Source organism: Pipistrellus kuhlii, unplaced genomic scaffold (assembly GCF_014108245.1).
Source record: "Pipistrellus kuhlii isolate mPipKuh1 unplaced genomic scaffold, mPipKuh1.p scaffold_m20_p_40, whole genome shotgun sequence".
Classification (NCBI taxonomy): Eukaryota; Metazoa; Chordata; class Mammalia; order Chiroptera; family Vespertilionidae; genus Pipistrellus; species Pipistrellus kuhlii.
The window spans coordinates 564,005-589,068 of record NW_023425541.1 but is presented as its reverse complement, the minus strand read 5'-3'; the positions used below and the strand labels follow the sequence as shown (position 1 = coordinate 589,068).

Genomic DNA, 25,064 nt, shown 5'->3' with positions numbered 1-25,064 from the left:
AAAGAATAAAAAATATGAAGAAAGTGTAAGGAGCCTCTGGGACAGCTTCAAGCATGCCAACATTCATATCATGGGGTGCCGGAAGGAGAAAAGAGGGAGTAAGAAATGGAAAACCTGTTTGAAAAAATGATAGAAAAGTTTCTCCACCTGGTGAAAGAAATAAATTTACAAGTCCAGGAAGCTCAGAAAGTCCCAAACAAGATGAACCCAAAGGGCTCCCCACCAAGATACATCATAATTAAAATGCCAAAGGTTAAAGACAAATAGAGAATCTTAAAAGCAGCAAGAGAAAAGCAGTTAGTTACAGACAGGGGAGCACCCATACAACTCTCAGCTGATTTCTCAATAGAAACTTTGCAGGTCAGAAGGGAGTGGCAAGAAATATTCAAGGTGATGGAAAGCAAGAAAATACAACCAAGACTACTGTACCCAGCAAAACTATCATTTAGAATAGAAGAAGAAGGTATTTGAGGAGAAAAACTGAAACCAGATGCTGAGGATGATGGAGGATAAGATGATTAGATCATTCTAATACCAGAATCCCTAAATTACTGGGGGTGTAATAGAGTGGTCACATCTTTTTTCTTCATGTATAATAGCTATTCCTACAAAAGGTAACGTGCCACTTTTTATAGGAAAAGTGTGGTTTTACTATTTTTGCCTTATCATTCCATATAACATTTGCTTGTCTGTTAATGATCATATGTAGAGACAAATTTTCATTGACATTGTGAAATTTCTTAGCAGTTTATTTAGAATCTTAATTTTTCGAATACAAGTTTACCTATTATTCATTTTAGCCCATAATTAAAACATGATGGCTTTTTACACAGGCATAATATGGTACATTTCATTCATACGTTTTTAAAGTTATTTATGAATTAACTGAAATCACAATAAGCTGGAATATGAAATAAAATAAGTTGGTTATTTTTTTAGAGGTTTTCTAATATATCCATTTAAGGTACAAATGTCACATAAGAACCAATTTAGCTGCATATATAACTTTTGATATGTTGTGTTTTTGTCATTCATTGTATTTTCAATTTTTAAAATGAATTTTTCTTTAACTTATGAATTATTTAGTGGTGAATCTTTCAGGTCCAATTATTCTTTGTGTTTTGGCTATCTTTATTATTGCTTTCTGAATTTGTTGCTTTATGGTTTCATAAGACAGTTTGCATGGTGATATTTAAACTTCTCTGCAGTCTGTCATGTAGTTAGTTTTTGTTAATGTTACAAATGCACTAAATAACAGAATGTTGGGCCCTAGCCAGTTTGGCTCAGTGGAGAGAACATCGGCCTGTGGACTGAAGGGTCCATCCAGGGACCAGTTCTGGTCAAGGGCAGCTACCATGGTTGCAAGCTCAATCCCCATATGGGAAGAAATAAATTGATGTGTCTCTCTCATATCAATGTTTCTCTCTCTCTGTCTCTCCCCCTCCACTCTATGTATAAATCAATGGGAAAATGTCCTTGGGTGGGGATTAACAAAACAGACACACACAATACCAGAATGTTGGGCACAGGGCTGTAGATTGTAAAAATTAGATATTGCTTGTCTTTATGATCAACTTTTTATACTCATATTGACAATTTTTTTCTTCTTTATCAGTGCTATTAAATTCTCTCATGATTATGAATTTGTCATTTCTTTTAATTCTGTATATCTACTTGAGGACAATCTATTAGATACATACAGATTTAAGATATATTCTTGGTGTATTGTACCTATTATTAAAATAAGCTTTTAGCCATTCCAGTGGTTTTTAAAATTGTTACAGTATTGCAGATATCCCCTATTTCCACCCCCTTTGTCCTCTTCCATCTGTCCCCTATTCCACCCCAGGCCTTCACTGCACTATCATCTTTGTCCAAGGGCTATGTATAATGCATATAAGTTCTTTTGTTAATGATTTTATTTGCTTTTTTGTCTGATATTTATATTGCTTTTTAAGTCTTTTTTAGTTAGCATTTCCTTAGTATATTTATTTTCCATTATATTATATTCAGCCATTCTGAGTGTTTATGTTTTAGTTGTGCTTCCTATACAACTTTCCATTCTTCAAGGAAAACCAATGTTTCCTTTTATTTCTTTCATTATTTGTTTACATTTATTGTACTTTTTATATAGTTAGATTTATTTCTGCTATGTTATTTTTTTTCTCATTGATATGTATATATATATTTTTCTCATTTCCTACCTTCTGTTGTATTGTAACTTGTTTTGTTATGGTTTTCACTAATGACATTGGGTTTTTTATTTTAAAAAAATTGACGAGGGAGAGAAAAAGAGAGGGAGAAAGATATTGATTGGTTGCCTCTTGTACATGCCCTGACCAGGGATTGAACCCATAATTTGGGTATGTGCTCTGACTGGGAATTGAACCTGCCACATTTTGATGTGCTGGATGATGCCACAACTTACTGAGCCACACTGGCCAGTGCTCATTTACTGGTACACTTAAATATTTCATAACAAGACAATGTCCTTAGAATACTTAAAATTTAACTACCTTCTCCTGAATTCTATTTCATTGTTGACTGGTATTTTATTTTATTTTTAAAATATATTTTTATTGATTTTTTTTAACAGTAAGGGAGAGGGATAGAGTCAGAAACATAGGTGAAAAACACTGGTCATCGGCCTTCTGCTCGCCCCCTACTGGGGATTGAGCCCACAATCAAGGTACAAGCCCTTGATCAGAATAGAACCTGGGATTCTTCAGTTTGTGGGCCAATGCTCTATCCACTGAGCCAAACCTGTTAGGGCGTTGATTGGTATTTTAGTTTCACTTTACTATTTACCCCCCATTCTCCCCTAATTAAATAATACTTATAGTTAATTTAAAAAAATTTCACCCCATATATATATTTTGTTCCACTTTTCTTCCTTTGTCTCTTTCTTTTCTCTCTTACTTTTTTTTATTCCTTTTCCCTATTTCATTCTGACACTCTTTTTATTTTCTCATTGCTCTTCTTTCTCTCCTATTTCATAATTTCCTTTTCTCAGGTGGTCACCTTTATTGGGGGTTATCAATAGTATGAATACATTTCTGTTCAGTGTCTTGTGTTTTGTACCTGGTTGTCTTGTATTTTGTGCCTTTAAACCAACTCTCTCTCTCCCTTCTTCTCATTACAGCATTCCCTATATATATATATATATATATATATATATATATATATATATATATATATATTATAAAATATATTTTATTGATTTTCTTACAAAGAGGAAGGGAGAGAGATAGAGAGCTAGAAACATCGATGACAGAGAAACATCGACCAGCTGCCTCTTGCACACCCCCTACCGGGGATGTGACCGCAACCAATGTACATGCCCTTGGCCGGAATTGAACCTGGGACCTTTCAGTCCACAGACTAACGCTCTACCGCTGAACCAAACCGGTTTTGGATCCCTTTATATTTTTTGCAGTGCTCCTTTGGTGGTGACAAATTCCTTTAGCCTTTTTATTTTATTTTTTTTATAAAGGTATTATATGTGTACATATCTTCCAATGCTTGCCCCCCATACATGCCCTCAACCCCCAGGGTCATTTTATTTTCACTTTTACTTTGGGATTAGTGTTCTACATTCTGTTTTTATCTTTCCTTTTGCATCGTTTTACTCTTTCTCAACTCTACCTTTATGCCATCATTCTCTTCCTAAACTTTCCCTTTTTGATGACCTGTTTCTCTTACCCTCTTCCTGTTTTGATTTTCCCTATCCTTTCTGTTTACACCCTGTTAAAATTTCACCCTACTTATATATCTAATCTCTAATCCAGGCATTTGCTAGGATTAATGGCTGTTCTAGTGGAGTTTTCTCCCCATATATATATTTTATTCCACTTTTCTTCCTTAGTCTCTTTCTTTTCTCTCTTACTTTTTAAATTCCTTTTCCCTATTTCATTCTGACACTCTTTTTATTTTCTCATTGCTCTTCTTCTTTCAGTGAGCTAGAAAACAAGGTAGGAAAAAAAACCCAATTAGAGCAGCTTCTAGAAAAAAGAATTAAAAAGTAGGAGAGCCTAAGGGAACTGTGGGACAACACGAAACAAAACAATATCCGTACTATAAGGGTTCCAGAAGGAAAGGAAACTGAGCAAAAAATAGAAAACCTGTTTGAAGAAATAATGACAGAAAACTTCCCCAAGATAGAAAAGGAAAACCCCACACAAATCCAAGAAGCTCACAGAGTCCCGAGCAAAATGAACCCCAAAAGACCAATGTCAAGGCACATTATACCGTATTTTTCGGACCATAAGACGCACTTTTTTCCCCCCAGAAGTGGGGGGAAAAAGTCCCTGCGTCTTATGGTCCAAATATAGCCTACACATATACTTAAAAAAAAAAGTTTTTTTACTTGCCCGGCTCTGTGTGGTCTCTGTGTGCTTGCCCGGCTCTAAAATGGTTCTAAATGCTGCTGTTTACTTTACAGGGTTGATTACATGTGTTTATGACTGTGATGTTGGGTTTTAATGAACATAAAATATTTTAGGACACTATTTGTTTCAGAATCTTTTTTTCTTCATTTCCCTTCTCTAAAAACTGGTGCGTCTTATGGTCCGAAAAATACGGTAATTACCATATTTTCCAGCGTATAAGACGACTGCCCTAATTTTACAGTTAAAACATAGGTTTAGGCCTATATTCGCTGTATAAGACTACCCCCCACTTCCGAGGCAACACCAGTTCTTTTTTTAATAGATGGCCTCTCTGACTCTGGCCAATCTGAGCAGGCTTTTTTTTTGTTTCAAAAGTTTTATATGCCAGAAAATACGGTAAATTTGCAGATATCAACAACTAAGTAATAATCTTAAAAGCAGCCAGAGAGAGACATAAAGTTACATACAAAGGATTCCCCATCAGACTAGCAACTGATTTCTCAACAGAAACTCATTAGGCCAGAAAGGAATGGAATGAAATATACAAAGTCATGCAAAGGAAGGGTCTGTTGAGTTGTGGGAGTACCTTAACTCTCCTGGATACTAATCCCTTATCAGATATATGATTAGCAGATATTTTTTCCTATTCTGTGGGCTAGATTTCATCATTGTAAAAGTGTCATTTGATACACAAAATTTAAAAATTTGAAGTACAGTTTATTTATTTTGATCATATATCTAAGAAATAATTTTCAAATCTAATGCCATAAAGATTTCCTCTCTGTTTCTTATAAGAGTTCCATAGTTCTTTAAACCAACGCAGGAGAGAAAGAACTACATAACCAGTGTTTTGCGTCCATTGGTTATGCTTACATGCATGCATACAAGTCCTTCTATTGATCTATCTCCCCCACATCTCCCTAGCCTTCATACTGTAATTTGACAGTCTGTTTGATGCTTTACTGCCTCTGTATCTATCTTTTTGTTCATCTGTTTATAATGTTATTATTCATAAATGAGTGAGATTATGTGGTACTTTTCTTTCATTGACTGGCTTATTTCACTTAGCATCATGTTCTGGTGATGCCTGATTTTTTTTTTTTTTTTTTTCATATGCAGGCTGTTTTTTTGTCTCCCCTCTGTCTGTCTTCTCTGGATGTCTGGTTATGATCAAAATCTTAGGCTATAAAAGAAAATAAATTTAACAGGGTGTAAACAGAAAGGATAGGGAAAATATAAAGGAGGAAGAGGGTAAGAAAAACAGGTCATCAGCCGAAACCGGTTTGGCTCAATGGATAGAGCATCGGCTTGGGGACTGAAGGGTCCTGGGTTTGATTCCGGTCAAACCTTGGTTGCGGGCATATCCCCAGTAGGGGGTGTGCAAGAGGAGGCTGATCGATGACTCTCTCTCATCAATGTTTCTAACTCTATCTCTCCCCCTTCCTCTTTGTACAAAATCAATAAAATATATTTTTTTAAAAAAAGAAAGAAAAGAAAAACAGATCATCAAAAAGGGAAAGTTTAGGAAGAGAGTGATGGCATAAAGGTAAAGTTGAGATAGAGTAAAACGATGCAAAAGGAAAGATGAAAATAGAATGTAGAACACTAATCCCAAAGTAAAATAAAGTGAAAATAAAATGAGATTTAAAAGAAAGTAAAATAGTAGTAGTAATAATATTGATTGAAAATAAAAATGTAATAATTAAAAAGGTAAAATCAACCAGGAAAGAAAAAAAATTAGTTTCTTAAGTAAAAGATGAAGAAAATAAAAATTAAAAAGTATTAAAAAAAAGTAAAAAAATAAAATGTACAGTAGTGAAGATCATTCACTTCCTCTGTTGTTTTGTTTGGCCAGCCTGTTTCCCAGTCAGGACAGTGTTGCAGATCCCTGCGTTTTACTGCTCCTCAGTGTTGTAAGCCAATCCTGAGTTTTAAGCAGTCAGTGTTTTAATTTCTTGTAGTCCTTTATTTTTGATTACACAAGAGTCAATTTGTGATTTAGCCACTGGGTGGCAGTGTTTCTGGATTGACTTTCAGGTCTACGTGGACTCTCTAGCCTTCTTTCCCTGTGGCACTCAATACCATGGGTGTGTGGGAGTGGACTGCCTCAGAGCTGGCTCTCCAAAACTCACTTCCAGCTGTGATCTGCAGGTTCCAGAAAAACAACTGTCCCCTGCAGTCTCCCAGGGTGATCCTATATGTATTGGGCTTAGTAATCAGAAGCAAGGATTTGAAGAGGAAAAATCACAAGTGCGCGAACAAAGGGGCTGCAGGCAAGGCTGTGATTCTTTCTCCCCTCTTGGGTCCAAGCAGCTGGCACACTTTCAAGATCCTTAGGTTTTTTGTTTTTTTTTTCTTTGCTTTTTTGAGATCCCTTTTGTTAGCAGCTCTGAGAACCCCTTTTCACATTCATGGATTATGCCAACCCCAACAGCCACAGACTTTTCTAGGCACAGACCTTCCCTGGTCCTTCAGCTCCCTCTGTGCACACGTTTTTCTCTCCCATGGGGACCAGAGACCTCACCTTATCCCAGGTGAAATCTGACCTTTTGGAGGTGGAGTGTTGACCTCCTCTGAAACCCTGTGTTTGTGCCAGTTGGGGATCAGTGTTTTGGAGCTAACAGCTGTTTGGTGGTTGCCACAGTTGCAAATTCTCAATCTTCGGATAAGATCCACTTTCCCCTTCAAGATGGCGATGTTTCCACATCTGAGCCAGTCGCTCTGAGAGGGAAATCAAAAGCAGTAAGGGCTGCCCGGTCAGGGAAACCCCATCCAGCAATCCCTTACCTTCTTCTTGAGTTTAGCTGTCCTTTAACTCGCTAACAAATACTCCCTGTGCGGCCTCATCTGTTTCTTCTTTCTCCTCCAGAACAAGGCTCGGGACCCGTCTGTCTATTCTACCACCATTTTTTATTTTATTTGGGAAGTTCTTTATTTCATCATCTATTTTGAATGATAGTCTTGCTGGAAATAGTAATATTGGTTTTAGATCCTTATTTCTCATCTTGAATACTTCATGTCATTCTCTCCTGGCTATTGAGTTTCTGTTGAGAAATCAGCTGACAGCCTTATAAAAGCTCATTTATGGTAACTAATTGCTTTTCTCTTGCTGTGTTTAAGTTTCTCTTTTTGTCTTTAATTTTTGGCATTTCAATTATGATGTGTATGGACATGGGCCTCTTTGGGGTTCTTCTTGCTTGGGACTCTCTATGCCTCTTGAACTTGTGTGACTTTTTTCTCTACCAGGTTAGGTGTCATTATTTCTTCAAACAGGTTCTCTATCCCTTGCTCACTTCCTTCTCCTTCTTAAATTCCTTTGATGCATATACTGTTGTTTCATGTTGCCCCACAGTTCCCTTAAACTGTCCTCCTGTTGTTTTTATTTTTATTTTTATTTATTTTTATTTATTTATTTTTTAATAGGTTTTTCTTTTTGGTTCTCCGATTGAGGAATTTTTTCTAATTTGTCATCTAATTCACTAATCTGATCCTCAGTTTCCCGTAATTTTCTGTGTATTCCTCCCATTGTTAATGCTATGTCATTCTTCTTAGTTACTATATCTTTTCTCATGCTGTTGAGCATCTTTAACATCATTATTCTGAACTCATTATTCTGACAATGCCTATCTCCATTTCATTTAACTCTTCTGGAGAATTCTCTTATTCTTTCATTTGGAGATGGTCTCTCCATTTTGACTACCTATTTGGGTTTGTGCTGAATTAGGTTGATCTGCAATGACTCCAATCACCAGTGCAGGACAGCATCAGACACTGTTTCTGAATGGACCTGAGTATCATATTTAGAGATATCAGGAATCCACAGCTTGTGGCTCTGTCTGTTGGGGCTGGGTGTTTATTCCATTTTAAGTTAGTATTTTATATAGCCTAAATTATGGATCCAACCTCATTTTTCTACCTGTGGATATATAGTTTTCTTAGAACCATTTGTTGACGAGACCTTTCCACGTTTAGCAGTCTTAGCACCCTTTTTGAAAATCAATTGACCATCTGTGTAGGGTTCATTTATTGGTTCTGTATTCTGTTACATTTGTCTAAATGTCTGTTCTTTTTCCAATACCACACAATTTTGATTACTGTTACTTTGTAGCAAGTTTTGAAATCAGGAAATATTAGTTGGACAACTTTTTTCTTCCTTTTTAGGATTGTTTTGGCTATTCATGTTGCCCTGAGATTCCTATTCTTTTTTTTTTAGAACAGAATTTTCTATTTCTTTATTAAACATCATTGAGATTTTGGTAGGAATTATCTTAAATCTATCTTATTATTTTCTAATTTTTTTCCAACTTTTATTTATTTATTTTTATTTTTTAAAAATAAATCTTTATTGCTCAGATTATTACAACTTTTTCTCCTTACCCCCCCATAGCTCCCTTCCACCCAGTTCCCTCCCCACCTTCTGTGCTTCCTCACCCCCGCCATTGTCCTCATCCATAGGTGTACGATTTTAATCCAGTCTCTTCCTTACCCCCACACCCTTTCCCCCCGATAATTATCAATCCACTCCTTTTCTTTGCTCCTGATTCTATTATATTTACCAGTTTATTCTGTTCCTCAGATTTTAATTCACTTGATTTTTAGATTTCCTTGTTGATAGATATGTATTTGTTGATCATGATTTTTTTAATCTTTTTTCTTCTTCCTCTTCTTAAAGATTACCTTTCAGCATTTCATATAATACTAGTTTGGTGGTGATGAACTCCTTTAGCTTTCTCTTACCTGTGAAACTCTTTATCTGACCTTCCATTCTGAATGATAACTTTGCTGGATACAGTAATCTTGGTTATAGGTTCTCGCTATTCATCACTTTGAATATTTCTTGCCACTCCCTTCTGGCCTGCATAGTTTCTGTTGAGAAATCAGCTGATAGTCCTATGGGTGCTCCCTTATAGGTAACCAACTGCTTTTCTCTTGCTGCTTGTAAAATTCTCTTTGTCCTTTGCCCTTGGCATTTTAATTATGATGTATCTTGGTGTGGTCCTCTTTGGATTACTCTTGTTTGGGGGTTCTGTGTGCTTCCTGTACTTGTAAGTCTATTTCTTTCACCAGGTCGGGGAAGTTTTCTGTCATTATTTCCTCGAGTATGTTTTCAGTATCTTGCACTCTCTCTTCTTCTGGCACCCCAATAATTCTAATGTTGGTACACTTGAAGTTGTCCCAGAGTCTCCTTACACTATCTTCAACTTTCTGGATTCTCTTTTCTTCTTGCTTCTCCAGAGGAGTGTCCTCTGGCTCTTTGTATTCTAAATATTTGGCTTGATTCTTGTGTTCCTCCAGTCTGCTGTTGAATCTCTGTATAATATTTTTTATTTCAGTCAGTTTATGTTTAATTTCTAGTTGGGTCTCATTAAATTTATTGGCCTTTCCTAGCAAATTCTTGAAAAAACCTTATAACCATGGTTTTGAACTTTATATCCAGTCTTTTGTTCTCCTCCATCTCTTTCGTTTGCGATCTATTTCCTTGTCTTGGCATTTTTGCTGCTTCCCAGAGTTGGTAGGATCGCTTTGTGTGCTTGGTGTCCTATATGACCCAGTGGGTCAGCCTCCCCAGTTACCTGAGGTAGACACTCTTGGTGCTCCCCTTTGTGTACTGCATGTACAGCCTTGTTGTAGTTAAGTCTTGATTGTTGTTGGTATCACTGGGAGGAATTGACCTCCAGGCCAATTAGATGTGAGTATCAGCTGTGTCTACTTTGGGATACCTTCTGTATTGGAGACAGTCTTGTAGCACGTGTCAAACACAAGGCCCTCGGGCCAAATCCGTCTCGCCAGGCCCATGTGGCCCGCACCGCGCTGTCATCACTGCACTCCGCTGCGTTTCCATCACAGTGACAGTTTATGACTGTTCAGTAAACCATTCGGCCTGCGATTTAGGCTGGATTTTAGATTTTGGCCCCTTCTCTGATTGAGTTCGACACCCCTAGTCTTATAGGATTAGACTTGCAAAATTGCAAAAGTCTCTGTTGCTCAGCTTGGATGGGGCGGAGTCTCAGGGCTGAGATGACAGTCTCGGCTTCTCTTTAGCCCTGCCCTTGTGCATGAGCCTCAGACCTCTGCCTTCCGCGGCTGCCCTGAGTTTCCGCCTGACCATCCAGATTCCCGTGCAAGAGCGTGGGTACCCCAGGGGCTCACCCGGAATTGGGTTGTGTCTCTGTAGTCTGGAGCTTCTGACTCCTTCCGCTATGGAGAGGCCACCACAGCCTCTGTGGTCAGACCTCTGTGTGCGCACCTCACTCTCACAGAACTGTATACCCTGTCTGCTGTGGCTCCTGGCTCCCCCAGTCTCCCAGTCTTTGAGTCTCCAGGAGCCTTTCTCTGCAGTCAGGACTTCACCCATATGAGCCTGGTTCCACAGGGTTTCAGCCAGGGTTGGGTTCAGTGCAATCAGAAAGCGTTAAGTGCAATCGGGGACTTCCTTTCCCTTCCTGCCAGCCAGGCATTCTGCCGCCCTTCCTGTCTGTGCAGGAGCATCTTCCTAACTCAGCGCTTTGCGGCTCTTAATCCTATCCGTGAGCCTCTCTCCTTCTTTCTAGTTGTAGATTTCTCACTCTGCCAGCTTTCCTGTGGTTTTGGATGATGTCCGTTCTGTCTTTTAGTTGTTGTTTTGAAATTGTTGTGCGAGGCAGCAGCTTAGGTGCTTACCTAGGCCGCCATCTTGGTTCTCCCTTATTTTCTAAATATTTTAGTGTGTGTGTGTGTGTGTGTGTGTGTGTGTGTGTGTGTGTGTTTTCTGTGAGAAAGAGAGAGAGAGAGTGAGAGAGAGAGAGACTGATGTGAGAGCATAACATTGATTGGCTGCCCCCTGCATTCCCCTTACTCAAGATTGAGCTTACAACCCAGACATGTACCCTAAGTATGAATCAAACCTCCAACCTTTTTGTGCATAGCACAATGCCTAACCAACTGTAGGTCATTTTAGCTAATATTGTCATCTTAGAATTAAGTCTTTCAATTCATGAACACGATGTTTTTCTAATTGTTTTTTTTTTAAGTTTCTTTAATTAATACTTTGTAGTTTTTTGTGTTCATGTCTTTTGCCTCTTTGGTTAAATTTATTCTGAAGTATTTATTCTTTTTAATGTTATTATGAATGCAGTTGTTTTCATCATCTACTTTTTAAATTTTTCATTATTTGTGTATAGAAATCAACTGTTTGTTTGTGTGTGTGTGTGTGTGTGTGTGTGTGTGTGTGTTGATTTAGAATCCTCTGACTTTGCTGTGTTTATTAGCTCTAATAATATGTTTGTTAACATTTAGTATTTTCTACACAATCATGTCATTTGAGAACAGATATCATTTTACTTTTTTCTTTCCAATTTGAATTTATTTTCTTGCTTCATTTCTTTGTGTAGAATTTTGAAAGGCATATTATATAGAAGTGGCAAAAGTGAGAATGCTTGTTTTATTCTTTCCATTTTGATATAAGATCCTTTTAAAAAATATACATATTTTTATTGACTTAAGAGTGGAAGGGAGAGGGAGAGAAAGATAAAAACATCAGTGATGAGAGAGAATCATTGGTCAGCTGCCTCCTTCATGCCCCACACTGGGGATGGAGCCTGCAACTTGGGCATGTGCCCTGACTGGGAACTGAACCATGAGCTCCTGGTTCATAGGTTGATGCTCAACCACTGAGCCCCGCCGACTGGGCAAGATTTTAGATTTATATCATTGAGTATGATGTTAGCTGTGGGTTTTTAATATATGGCCTTTATCACATTCAGGAAGCTGTCTTCTAGTCCAAATTTATTGTGTTTTTCTTTTATCATGAAAAAGTGTAAATTTTATCAAAATATTTTCATCAATTAAGATATCATGAGATACCGCCATTAATTCTATTAGTATAATGTATTACATTTGATTGATTTTTGTATATTGAACCACTTTTACATTCTGGGGACAAATTGCAAATAGTTAGGTAATTTGATCCTTTTAATATGTTTCTGGATTCAGTCTGTTATTATTTTATTGGGGGTTTTTGCATTGCTATCTATAAAGGATATTTGTCTATAGTTTTGCTTTCTTTTTTTAAATATGTTTTATTGATTTTTTACAGAGAGGAAGGGAGAGAGATAGAGAGCTAGAAACGTCGATGAGAGAGAAACATCGACCAGCTGCTTCTTGCACACCCCCTTCCAGGGATGTGCCCACAACCAACGTACATGCCCTTGACCGGAATCGAACCTGGGACCTTTCAGTCCGCAGACCGATGCTCTACCACTGAGCCAAACCGGTTTCGGCAGTTTTGCTTTCTTATACTCTGGTTTTTTTTTTTTGTTTTTTTTTTTTGTTTGTTTGTTTGTTTTTTCTTCTGGCTTTGGTATTTGAGTACTGTGTGCTTCATACAGTTAGTTAGGAAGTATTCCCCACTCTTGAGGACTGGTGTTAATTATTTCAATGTTTGGTAAAATTTGGTAGTGAAACCATTTCACCAAGCTCTGCTTTATTGGGAGGCTTTTGGTTACTGACTCAATCTCCTTACTTGTATTCATCTATTCAGATTTTCTATTTCTTTATGGTTCAGCTTAGATAGTATATTTCTAGGAATTTCCCCTTTTCATTTAAGTGATTTAACTTCGTAGTATTCATAATATTCTCTCATAATCCTTTTTATTTCTGTAAAATTGTTAGTAATGTTCTTGCTTTCATTTCTGATTTGAATAGTAATTTGAGTCTTCTTTATTTTTTCTCATTCAGTCTAGCTAAAGGTTTGTTAATTTTGTTAAATTTTTAAATGAATCAACTTTTTATCTTGTTAATTTTCTATATTGTTTTCCTGTTCTTCATTTACTTCATTCACCTGGGTGTAGGTTTCTTTTCCCTCTCTGGTTCCTTAATGTGCAAAGTTAGATTATTTATTTGAGGTATTTATTTTATTTTATTTATTTATTTATTTTATTTAAAAAATATATTTTATTGATTTATTCACAGAGAGGAAGAGAGAGGGATAGAGAGTTAGAAACATCGATGAGAGAGTGTCATCGATCAGCTGCCTCTTGCACACCCCCTACTGGGGATGTGCCCGCAATCACTGTACATGCCCTTGCCCGGAATCGAACCCGGGACCTTTCAGTCCGCAGACCGATGCTCTATTCACTGAGCTAAACTGGTTTTGGCTATTTCTTCTTTTTTAATGTGTGCACTTTTAATTATAAATTTTCATTTTAGCATTGCTTTTGCACTGCCTGGCATGTATTTTTTGTTTGTTTTCATTTGTCTGAACTTATTTTCTAATTTACTTTGATTTCTTATTTGACTCATTGGTTGTTTGAGAGTGTGCTTTTTAATTTTCACACATTTGTGAGTTTTCCAATGTTCCTTCTATTATTAATCTCTAGTTTCATTCCGATCAGCAAAGATATTTTGTATGACTTCAACCCTTTAAAACTTATTAAAATTTGTTTTGTGGCCTAACACACTGTCTATCCTGGAGAATGTTCAGTGTATACTTAAAAAATATGCATTCTGTTGTGGTGTGGGGTCTTCTTTATACATAACTTATGTCTAAGTGGTTTATCATATTAAGTACTCTAATTTTACTCACCTTATGTCTGATTCTATCTATTTTCAGAAATATCATTGCAGAGCTATATATTTCTCCCTTTAACCCTGTCAAATTTTGTTCATATATTTTAGGGCTCTGATATTTGCTGCATATATATATTCATAATTTTATATCTTTTTTGGTAAATTAACCCTTTTATTAACATATAATGTCCTTTTTTATTTTCATTTTATGATTCTCACCTTTGTTACCATTCTTATTTCATTGAAATATTGTTTTCCTGATTCCATTTAGCTCTTTTTTTCTGTTTTCCCTTAGCTTTTGAGCATATTTAAGACAACTATTACAATCTTTCTACTAAGTTCAATGTTTTTTAATTTCTGTCTATTATTTTGTTTCTTTGAATGAGACTTTGGTTTCCTGGTTCTATTTATGCTTTGTGGTTTTATTTTTTTAATATATTTTATTGATTTTTTACAGAGAAGAAGGAAGAGAGATAGAGAGCTAGAAACATCGATGAGAGAGAAACATCGACCAGCTGCCTCTTGCACACTCCCCACCGGGGATGTGCCCACAACCAAGGTACATGCCCTTGCCTGGAATTGAACCCGGGACCTTTCAGTCTGCAGACCGGCGCTCTACCACTGAGCCAAACCGGTTTTGGCTATGCTTTGTGATTTTAATTACTGTTGAAAATTGGGCATTTGAGTATTATAATGTGATAACACAGGAAATCAGATTAAATTCTCCCATTTCTATAGTTTGATTTTTAAATGCTGTTGTATTCCATTTATTTTGAGACATTTGCAAACTGTTTTCACAATTACTATGTCTTGTCATTTGTGATCACTGAAAAGTGTTCTTTTAGCTCTTTTCAGCTCATGTTTTGACAGATATTTCCTTGAATTATAGAAGATCGATGAAACAAAGAAACAAACAAACAAAAAGTACATTAAAAAAAAAAAAACAACCAAAATAAAACCAAAAAAAACCCCAGACAAACCAGCTCTTTTTCTAGTCTTTTCAGTTTGGCTCTGTGCTTGCTGGGATATTCCAACATTTAGTTAGTCTCTGAGCCTGGGAAATAGCCTGAGGTAAAAGGTTCATCTTTTCTGAGCATGTATCTTTCCTTGGCTTGTTCATGTCTTTCTAAATTTCTCCCATATATTTGGCTGCTTTTGAATGTCATAATTTTCCAAAGATTCTCACGCTAGATTCTCCTATGGACTTTAGATGGTATATTGTATGTCTCCACTGATTATCTCTTGCCCTCATAATCTTGGCTGTTATTGGCTGAGTTGCGTCCCTTAAAATTAATATGTTGAAGTCTTAACCCCCAGTACTACCGTGTTTCCCCCAAAATAAGACATTCTCCGAAAATAAGACCTAGCGCGAAAGATAAGACATCCCCTGGAAATAAGACCTAGCATAACTTTGGGAGAAAAAATTAATATAAGACACTGTCTTATTTTTGGGGAAACAGGGTAGTACTTCATGTTGTAACTCTATTTAGAGATAGGGCCTTACAAGTGGCATTAAGGTAAATGAGGTCATATGGGTGTACCCAAATCCAACATGACTGGTTTTCTTTAAAAAATAAAATTATACTCTCTCTCTCTCTCTCTGTCTCTCTGTAAAGGCCCGGTGTACGAAATTCGTGCACAGAGGGGGTGTCCCTCAGCCCAGCCCACACCCTTTCCAATCTGGGACCCCTCAAGGGATGTCCGACTGCTTGTTTAGGCTCGATCCTGGGACAGTCAGACATCCCTCTCACAATCCAGGACTGCTTACTCCCAATTACTCTCCTGCCTGCCTTCCTGATTGCCCCTAACAGCTTCTGCTTGCCAGCCTGTTTGTCCCCAACTTCCCTCCTCTGCCAGCCTGGTCACCCCTAACTGCCCTCCCCTGCAGGCTTGATCGCCTCCAACTACCCTACCCTGCATGCCTGGTCCCTCTCCACTGCCCTCCCTTGAAGGCCTGGTGCCTCCCAACTGCCCTCCTCTGCTGGCCATCTTGTGTCCAAATAGGGGCAGTATCTTTGACCACATGGAGGCAGCCATATTGTGTGTTGGAGTGATGGTTAATCTGCATATTACTCTTTTATTAGATAGGATAGGGGCCTGGTGCATGGGTGGGGGCCAGCTGGTTTGCCCTGAAGGGTGTCCTGGATCAGGGTGTGGGTTCCCTTGGGCATGGGGCGGCCTGAGCACCGGGCCTGTGGTGGTTTGCAGGCCAACCACACCCCTTGGCCACCCAAGCAGAGGCCCTGGTATCTAGAATTTATTTACCTTCTACAATTGAAACTTTGTATCCTGGAGTGGAGCCAAACCTTCTGCTTGCTCCGTGGCTACCACCATTTCTGTTTGGATTTGTTTACCTTCTGTAATTGAAACTTTGTAGCCTTGAGTGGAGGTTTAGGCCAGCAAGGGCAGGCGGAAAGCTTGGCTTCTTCCGTTGCCTGGGAAACCCAAGCCTCCCTCCTGCTTTCTGTGGCTGTAGCCATGTTGGTTTGGTTTATTTGCATACTTGCTCTGATTGGCTGGTGAGTGTGGCTGGTGGGCATGGCTTGTGAGTGTAGCAGAGTGATGATTAATTTGTATATTACATATTATCATATTATATACTTGATATTACATATTATCATATTATATATTATATATTTTAGAGAGGAACACAGGGAGAGAGATAGAAGCATATTTCAGAGAGGAATAGAGGGGAAGAGAGATAGAAGCATCAAGGATGAGGGAGAATCTTGGATTGGCTGCCTCTTGCTGCCCCACACTGGGGATCAAGTCTGCAACTCTGGCATGTTCCCTATTGGGGAATCAAACCATGACTTCCTGGTTCTTAGGTTGACACTCAACTACTGAGCCACGCTAGATGTGCATGTATGGTTTTCTATAAGAAGAGTAGATTAGGACACAGAAACACACAGTAGGAAGACCATGAGCAGACACAGAATGAAGATGGCCATCTGTAAGCCAAGCACAAAGGCCTTAGAAAATACTAATTCTGTTGACACCTTAATATCAGACATCTAGTGTTCAGAATTGTGACAAAATTAATTTTTATTGTTTAAGCCAACCAATATATGCCATGTTGGCATAGCAGCTTTTAGCAAGCTAATATAGTAGGATTGTAGTGACCTTCTATCTTTCATAAGCAGTGTCCATTGCATTCTTTACTTGACATTCTATGTGAAGCTGAGATGACCACCTTGTACAGCCCTTTAGGGAACTTTCAGACAGTTTAGAATAGATGTACACAATAATTTGTAAATAAAGTCTGCTCTGCTTCCTATGGTTTGAAGTCTGGAATTGGGAAACAGGCTGCCACTTGCTTAAACTCAAGACCCCACCATGCCATGAAGGCAGAAAGGGCTAGTAAAAACACCCAAAATATTTCCTGCCATTTTAAATATATTTTTTTCTTTGGTTGGTTGCAGTGAACCGCTTACTGTTTTACACATCTCTTACAATGTTCGTTCCAATAGCTTCTGTTTTATTTATTTTTTTTCATGTTGGTGTATTTCTAAGACATGTTCCAGACCTAAATATGTTAGACATAAAAGTATATTCTGTATGATTCCATAGAAAAGTATAGGGGTAGAAAGAAAATTGGTATTTATACAACATTAGTTAATTACTGTACCAATTAATCCTCCTATAGTCTACCTCATTTACAGAGATTTTCAATTTACTAAAAAAATATCATCTGGAATGTGTAAGGAAAAGGAGAGGAAAAACATTATAGAAAACACATGACTAAATTAGAAGGTGGTGGACAGAGAACCCTCAAATATAGTATGAAAAATTGTGGGATAGTGGATTGATGGACAAGGATAAGGAAGTATTGGAAGGATAAAATGATTAGTTTACATGCCTTGGAATGATTTATTCATTCTAAGGATGATAAGAAAATAAATGTCCTATACATGACAAACACTTTTAGGTTCATCTGTTGATTATTTTGAGTCCAGAAGTTACCTAACTCATTTATCTAAAATATATGAGTCTTTCCTGGCACTTTGCAAAGTACAGAAGCTGAATCAATAATACCTTTCCATGAAGAGCAGTTAATTTATAGTTATTCATATTTCTCAATGCAATTTATCTGCATTGTCTCACTTTGTTTATAAGGTCAGGATAGTAATATCTACCTTTGGATAATTGGAAAGAATAGCTGAGAATGTTCGTAGAAAGATTTTAATAAACTTTTTCAGGTTCTGGGAATATGTAAGGTAGTATTTTGAAGTCCAGAAGTGTGGAGAAGATAAGTGGTTCTATACTTGAAACTAATATAATAATGTATGTCAACTATAATTGAAACATTAAAAAAAGAAATGGTACATATAATAAAGAGGGAATTAATGTAACTCCATCCTTAATATATGCATAATACTATAAATGTTGAAAATCATATTATTTGTGGTTTATGAAATATTCGCATCATTCTAAAAGAGAAATGCATAATAACTGTACTTTGTTTGGCTTCTATAACATTTAAGAAATTCTGGTATGTGTGAAAGGGAAATGGAATGAATATTTTCATTTACTTTTCATGAGTGAAACTGAGCACATGGGTAATTCTGGGCTTGTCCTTTTTTTGCTGTTGGCCAAAAAGGCCAGAGAAAAGGATTGTTTTCCAGACATGGAACCAGTTTTGTGTTCTCTTTGATGATGAAATGTGGAAGGTAGAGTATGCATGTTTCTTTCACACTAATGAGACCCAGATTTGAAGTGGAAAATGTGATTCTAAATTGTGGAAATTTGAGAAGGCATGGTAACATGGTCTGCAGTCCCAATTCTCTATAAAACTTTTATTATTATTATCACCATCATGATGATCATCAATGGTGTGTTCAATAGGTCAGGCCTCTAAGTACTGAAAATAAGTACTTCTGAATAGGGGGCATAGACAACAAGTTAATACAATTATTGACAGGTTAATCTATTCTAGCCAAATGCCTGAACACATTTTATTGTGTTTAATCATGATAGCTAAACTGAGTTAGATTTTTTATTGAAAGAAATAGATGCTTTTGTTTGTATTGTCTCACTTTCTGTTAGCCTGAGAGAAAAAACTCTTAGTAAGCCTGTATATCTGGTAGATATAAAGGGGAATGATGATGAAACTAAGGTGTGAATGCAAAAACAGGAATAGGGGACCATAAATAACCAGGAAACTTGAGTTTTCCCAGAAGAGTTACTTTGCTTGTTGAGAACAGTGCTTCTCAAACTTGAAGAGCATGCTAATCCCCTAGGGAATGTATAAAAATGCATATTCTGATTCAGCAGATCTGGGTGTGACCTGGGAATGTGTATTTCCACCAAGCTCCCAGGTGATGATGATACTGCTGTCCTAAGAACCACTCTTTTTAAAAGTTTAATAAATCTTTATTGTTCAGATTATTACAATTTATTTTCCATTTCCCCCCCATTCCTCCCCTTCAACCGGTTCCCACCCCACCCTTTGCCCTTACCTCCTCCCCATTGTCCTCATCAATAAGTGTACAATTTTAGTCCAGTCTCTTCCTGCATCCCCACAGGATTGATAATTATCAATCTACTCCCTTTCTTTACCCCTGATTCTATTATATTCACCAGTTTATTTTGTTCCTCAGATTTTTAATTCACTTGATTTTTAGGTACACTTGTTGATAGATATATATTTGTTGTTCATAATTTTTATCTTTACTTTTTTCTTCTTTCTCTTCTTAAAGAATACCTTTCAGCATTTCATATAATACTGGTTTGGTGGTGATGAACTTCTTTAGCTTTTTCTTATCTGTGAAGCTCTTTATCTGACCTTCCATTCTGAATGATAACTTTGCTGGGTAGAGTAATCTTAGTTGTAGCTTCTTGCTATTCACCTCTTTGAATATTTTGTGCTGCTCCCTTCTGGCCTGCATAGTATCTGTTGAGAAATCTGCTGACAATTGTATGGGTGCTCCCTTGTAGGTAAGTAACTGTTTTTCTCTTGCTGCTTTGTCTTTTGCCCTTGACATTTTAATTATGTTATGTCTTGGTGCAGTCCTCTTTGGATTCCTTTTGTTTGGGGTTCTGTGTGCTTCCTGAACTTGTAAGTCTATTTTTTTCACCGGGTAGGGAAAGTTTTCTTTTACTATTTCTTCAAATAGCTTTTCAGTATCTTGCACTCTCTCTTCTTCTGTCACTCCAATAATTCTGATCCTGGTATGCTTGAAGTTGTCTCAGAGGCTTCTTACACTATCTACAACTTTTTGGATTTTTTTGTCTTTTTGCTTTTCCAGTTGAGTGTATTTTGCTTCTTTGTATTTCAAATATTTCACTTCATTCTTATGTTCCTCTAGTCTGCTGTTGGGTCTCTGTAAAATATTTTTTATTTCAGTCAGTGTATGTTTAATTTCTAGTTGGTCCTTTTTTTTTTATTTCCTCAAGGGTCTCACTAAATTTATCGGCCTTTTCTAGGAAATTCTTGAAAAATTCTTATAACAGTAGTTTTGAATTCTATATCCAGTGTTCTGTTCTCCTCCATTTCTTTCCCTTGTGGTTTGTTTTTTCACTCTGCATTTTCATTGCTTTCCTGAGTTGGTAGGGTAGCTTTGTATGCTATGTATCCTATATGGACCTGTGGCTCAGCCTCCCCAGTTGCCTGAGGTGGATACCATTGGTGCTCCCCTTTGTGTGTGGACCGTGTGTACATCCTTGTAGTAGTTAAGTCTTTTTATTTTTAAATTAAATTATTATCTGTGTACATATTTTAACATTGCCACCCCTCTCTTACATATCCTCCCTCCCCAGAGTTTTGTGTCCTTTGGTTGTACTTATATGCATGTATACATGTATACATGTCCTTCAGTTGATCTCTTATCTACCCCAGATCTGCCTACCCTCCCCACTGTAATTTGATAGTCTGCTTGTTGCTTTACTGTCTCTGTATATGTCTTTTGGTCCATCAGTTTATAATGTTCTTTATTATCCATAAATGAGTGAGGTCATGTGGTGTTTATCTTTCATTGACTGGCTTATTTCACTAAGCATGATGTTCTCCAATTCCATCCAGGTTGCTGCAAATGATGAGAATTCCTTCTTTTTTATGGCAGCATAGTATTCCATTGTGTAGATGTATCATAGTTTTTTGATCCAATCATCTGCTGATGGGCACCTAGGTTGTTTCCAAATTCTAGCTATCGTAGATTGTGCTGCTATGAGCATAGGGGTGCATATATCCTTTCTGATTGGTGTTTCTAGTTTCTTGGGATATATTCCTAGAAGTGGGATTACTGGGTCAAATGGGAGTTCTATTTTCAGTTTTTTGAGGAAACTCCACAGTGGTTGCACCAGTCTGCATTCCCACCAGCAGTGCATGAGGGTTCCTTTTTCTCTGTAACCTCTCCAACACTTGTCGTTTGTTCATTTGTTGATGTTGGCTATTCTGACAGGTGTGAGATGGTACCGCATTGTTATTTTGATTTGCATCTCTCAGAAAATTGGTGACTTTCAGCATGTTTTCATGTGCCTCTTGGCCTTCCTTCTGTCTTCTTTTGAAACGATTCCATTTAGATCTATTGCCCATTTTTTAATTGGATCATCCCTGTCTTGTTCCTGTTCATTTTCCTTTTATTTAGTTGTATAAGCTGTCTACAGATGTTGGAGATTAAACCTTTATCAGTGGTAACATTTGCAAATATGTCTTCCCATACACTGGTCTTCCTTTTGTTTTGTTGATGGTTTCTTTTGCTGTAAAAAAGCTTTTAATTTTGATGTAGTCTCATTTGTTTATTTTCTCTTTAGCTTCCATTGCTCTATGGGCAGTATCAGTGAAGAAGTTCTTTTGGCATATGTCATAGATTTTGCTGCCTGTGGATGCCTCTAGTATTTTTATGGTTTCCTGTCTAATGTTTAAGTCCTGTATCCATTTTGAGTTCATTTTTGTGTATGGTGTAAGTTGGTGATTTAGTTTCATTCTTTTGCATGTATCTGTCCAATTTTCCCAACACCATTTATTGAAGAGACTGTCTTGACCCCATTGTATATTCATGCCTCCTTTGTGAAATATTAATTGAGCATAGTGATTTGGGTTGATATCTGGGTTCTCGATTCGATTCCATTGGTCTATATGTCTGTTCTTGTGCCAGTACAAGGCTGTTTTGATAACAGTGGCTTTGTAATACACCTTGAAGTGTGGTATTGAGATCCCTCCTACTTTACTCTTCTTTCTCAGGATTGCTGTGGCTATTTGGGGTCTTTTATTGTTCCAAATGAACTTTTGGAGAGTCCTTTCTAGGTCAGTGAAATATGCCATTGGTATTTTAATGGGGAGTGCATTGAAGCTATAGATTGTTTTAGGAAGTATGGACATTTTGATGATGATGATTCTACCAATCCATGAACACGGTATGTTCTTCCATCTGTTTGCATCTTCCTCTATCTATTTTTTCAGTGTCGTGTATTATAGTTTTCCACATATAAGTCCTTTATTTCCTTAGTTAAGTTTATTCCTAGGTATCTTAATTTTTTGGTGCGATGTTAAATGGAATTGCTTTTTTAGTCTTTGTTTCTATAAGTTCGCTGTTGGTGTATAGGAATGCCGTAGATTTCTTGGCGTTAATTTTGTATCCTGTTACACTGCCAAATTCATTTATTAAGTCAATCAGTTTTTTTAATGGAGTCTTTTGGGTTTTCTTATGTACAATATCATGTCAACTGCAAAGAAGGATAACTTTACTTATTCTTTTTAAATTTGGATGCCTTTTATTTCCTCTTATTGTCTAATTGCAATGGCTAGTACTTTCAGTACTATGTCAAACAGGAGTGGCGATAGTGGGCATTCCTGTCTTGTTCCTGTTCTTAGAGGGAATAGTTTTAGTTTTTGCCCATTGAGTATGATGTTGACTGTGGGTTTATCACATGTAGCTTTTATTATGTTGAGGTATGATCCTTCTATTCCCACCTTGTAGAGAGTTTTTATCAGGAAAGGGTGTTGGATTTTATCAAATGCTTTTTCTGCATCGATTGATATGACTATATGCTTTTTATCTTTCAGTTTGTTTATGTGATGTATCACGTTTATTGATTTGCGGATATTGTACCATCCTTGCATTCCCAGAATAAATCCTACTTGGTCATGGTGTATGATCTTTGTGATGTTCTGCTGGAGCCGATTTGCTAAAATTTTGTTGAGGATTTTGGCATCTATGTTCATGAGGGATATTGGCCTGTAATTCTCTTCCATTGTGTTATCTTTATCTGGTTTTGGTAAGAGGGTGATGCTGGCTTCAAAGAAAGGGTTTGGAAGTGTTCCTTCCTCTGGAATTTTTTTTGGAATAGTCTGAGGAGGATAGGTTTTAGTTCTTCCTTGAATGTTTAGTAAAACTCTCCTGTGAAGCCATCTGCCTCTGGGCTTTTGTTTGCTGGAAGCTTTTTGATGACTGTTTCAATTTCTTTCAAAGTCAGTGGTCTGTTGAGATTTTTAGATTCTTCCTGATTGAGTTTTGTAAGATAATATTTTTCTAGGAATATGTCCATTTCCTCCAGGTTGTTCCGTTTGTTGGAATATAGTTGTTCGTAGTATTTTGTAACAATCTTTTGTATTTGGCAGGGTGTGTTGTTATTTCACCTATTTTGTTTCTGATTTTGTTTATTTGAGTCCTCTCTCTTTGTTTCTTGGTTAGCCTGGCTAGAGGTTCACCAATCTTGTTTATCCTTTCAAAGATCCAGCTCTTGCTTTTGTTGATCTTATGTATTGTTTCTTTGGTCTCTATGTCGTTTATCTCTGCTCTGATTTTTATTATTTCCTTCCTTCTGCTTATACTGGGCTTTTCTTGTTGCTCTTTTTCTAACTCTTTGAGTTGTAGAGTTAGATAATTTGTTACCATTTTTTCTTGTTTTTTGCAATAGGCTTATAGGGATATGAACTTCTCTCTCAAAACTGCTTTTGCTGTGTCCCATAGATTTTGGATGGTTGTGTTTTCATTGTCATTTCTTTCTAGGATGTTTTTAATTTCTTCCTTGATTTTTCTGGTAACCCAGAAAAATGTTGTTTAATAGCATGCTGTTTAGTCTCCATGTGTTTGTGATTTCTTTGGATTATTTTTATTGTCATTAATTTCCAGTTTTATGCCACTATGTTCTGAGAAGATGCTTGCTATGATTTCTATCTTCTTGAACTTGAAGAGACTTTGCCTATGTCCCAAAATGTGGTCTATCTTTGAGAATGTCCCATGTGCACTTGAGAAGAATGCATATTCTGTGGCTTTGGGGTGGAATATCTGAATATGTCGATTAATTCCATCTGGTCTATTGAGTCATTTAGGATTGATATTTTTTTGCTGATTTTTTGTTCAGATGATTTGTCTAAGGATGACAGTGGGGTATTAAAATCTCCTACTATCATTGTATTGCTATTAATCTCCCCTTAATGTCCTCCAGCAGTTTTTTTTTTTTTAATGTATTTGGGTGCTCCCGTATTGGGTGCATATATATTTATCAGGGTTATTTCTTCTTGTTGCATTGCTCCCTTTAGTATTAAGAAGTGGCCTTCGTTATCTCTTGTTATGTCCTTCACTCTGAGATGTAATTTGTCAGATATAAGTATTGCTACCCCAGCTTTTTTTTCATTTCCATTCGCCTGGAAAACCTTTTCCCATCCCTTCACCCTCAGTCTGTGTGCAGCTTTTTTTTTCTGAAATAGATTTCTTTTAGACAACAGGTATATGTGTCTTGTTTTCTCATCCAATCTGTTACCCTATGTCTTTCGATTGGAGCATTTAAATCATTTACATTTAAAGTTATTATTGATAGGTACTCATTTGATGCCATTTTTATTCTATACTTCTGTGTTCCTTCTTTGTTTCCTATTTCTTTATTTTTACAGCAGACCCTTTAACATTTCTTGCATTGCTGGTTTGGTGGGTATAAATTTCTCAGTCTTTTTTTGTTTATGAAGTTCCTGATTTCCCCTTCAATTTTGATTGATAGCCTTGCTGGGTACAGTATTCTTGGATTCAGACCCTTCCTTTGCATGACTTTGTTTATTTCATACCATTCCCTTCTGGTCTGATGAGTTTCTGTTGAGAAATCAGTTGCTAGTCTGATGGGGGTTCCTTTATATGTAACTTTCTCTCTCTCTCTCCGGCTGCTTTTAAGATTCTTACTTTGTCATTGGGAAAG

General features: G+C 37.0%; 1 protein-coding gene across 2 annotated transcripts in view; it reads left to right on the top strand.

Moving 5' to 3' along the window:
- OPHN1 (oligophrenin 1) overlaps positions 1-25,064 on the top strand; it is a 333,832-nt gene that overhangs the window by 63,226 nt on the left and 245,542 nt on the right. The gene's annotated exons all lie outside the window — the stretch shown is intronic.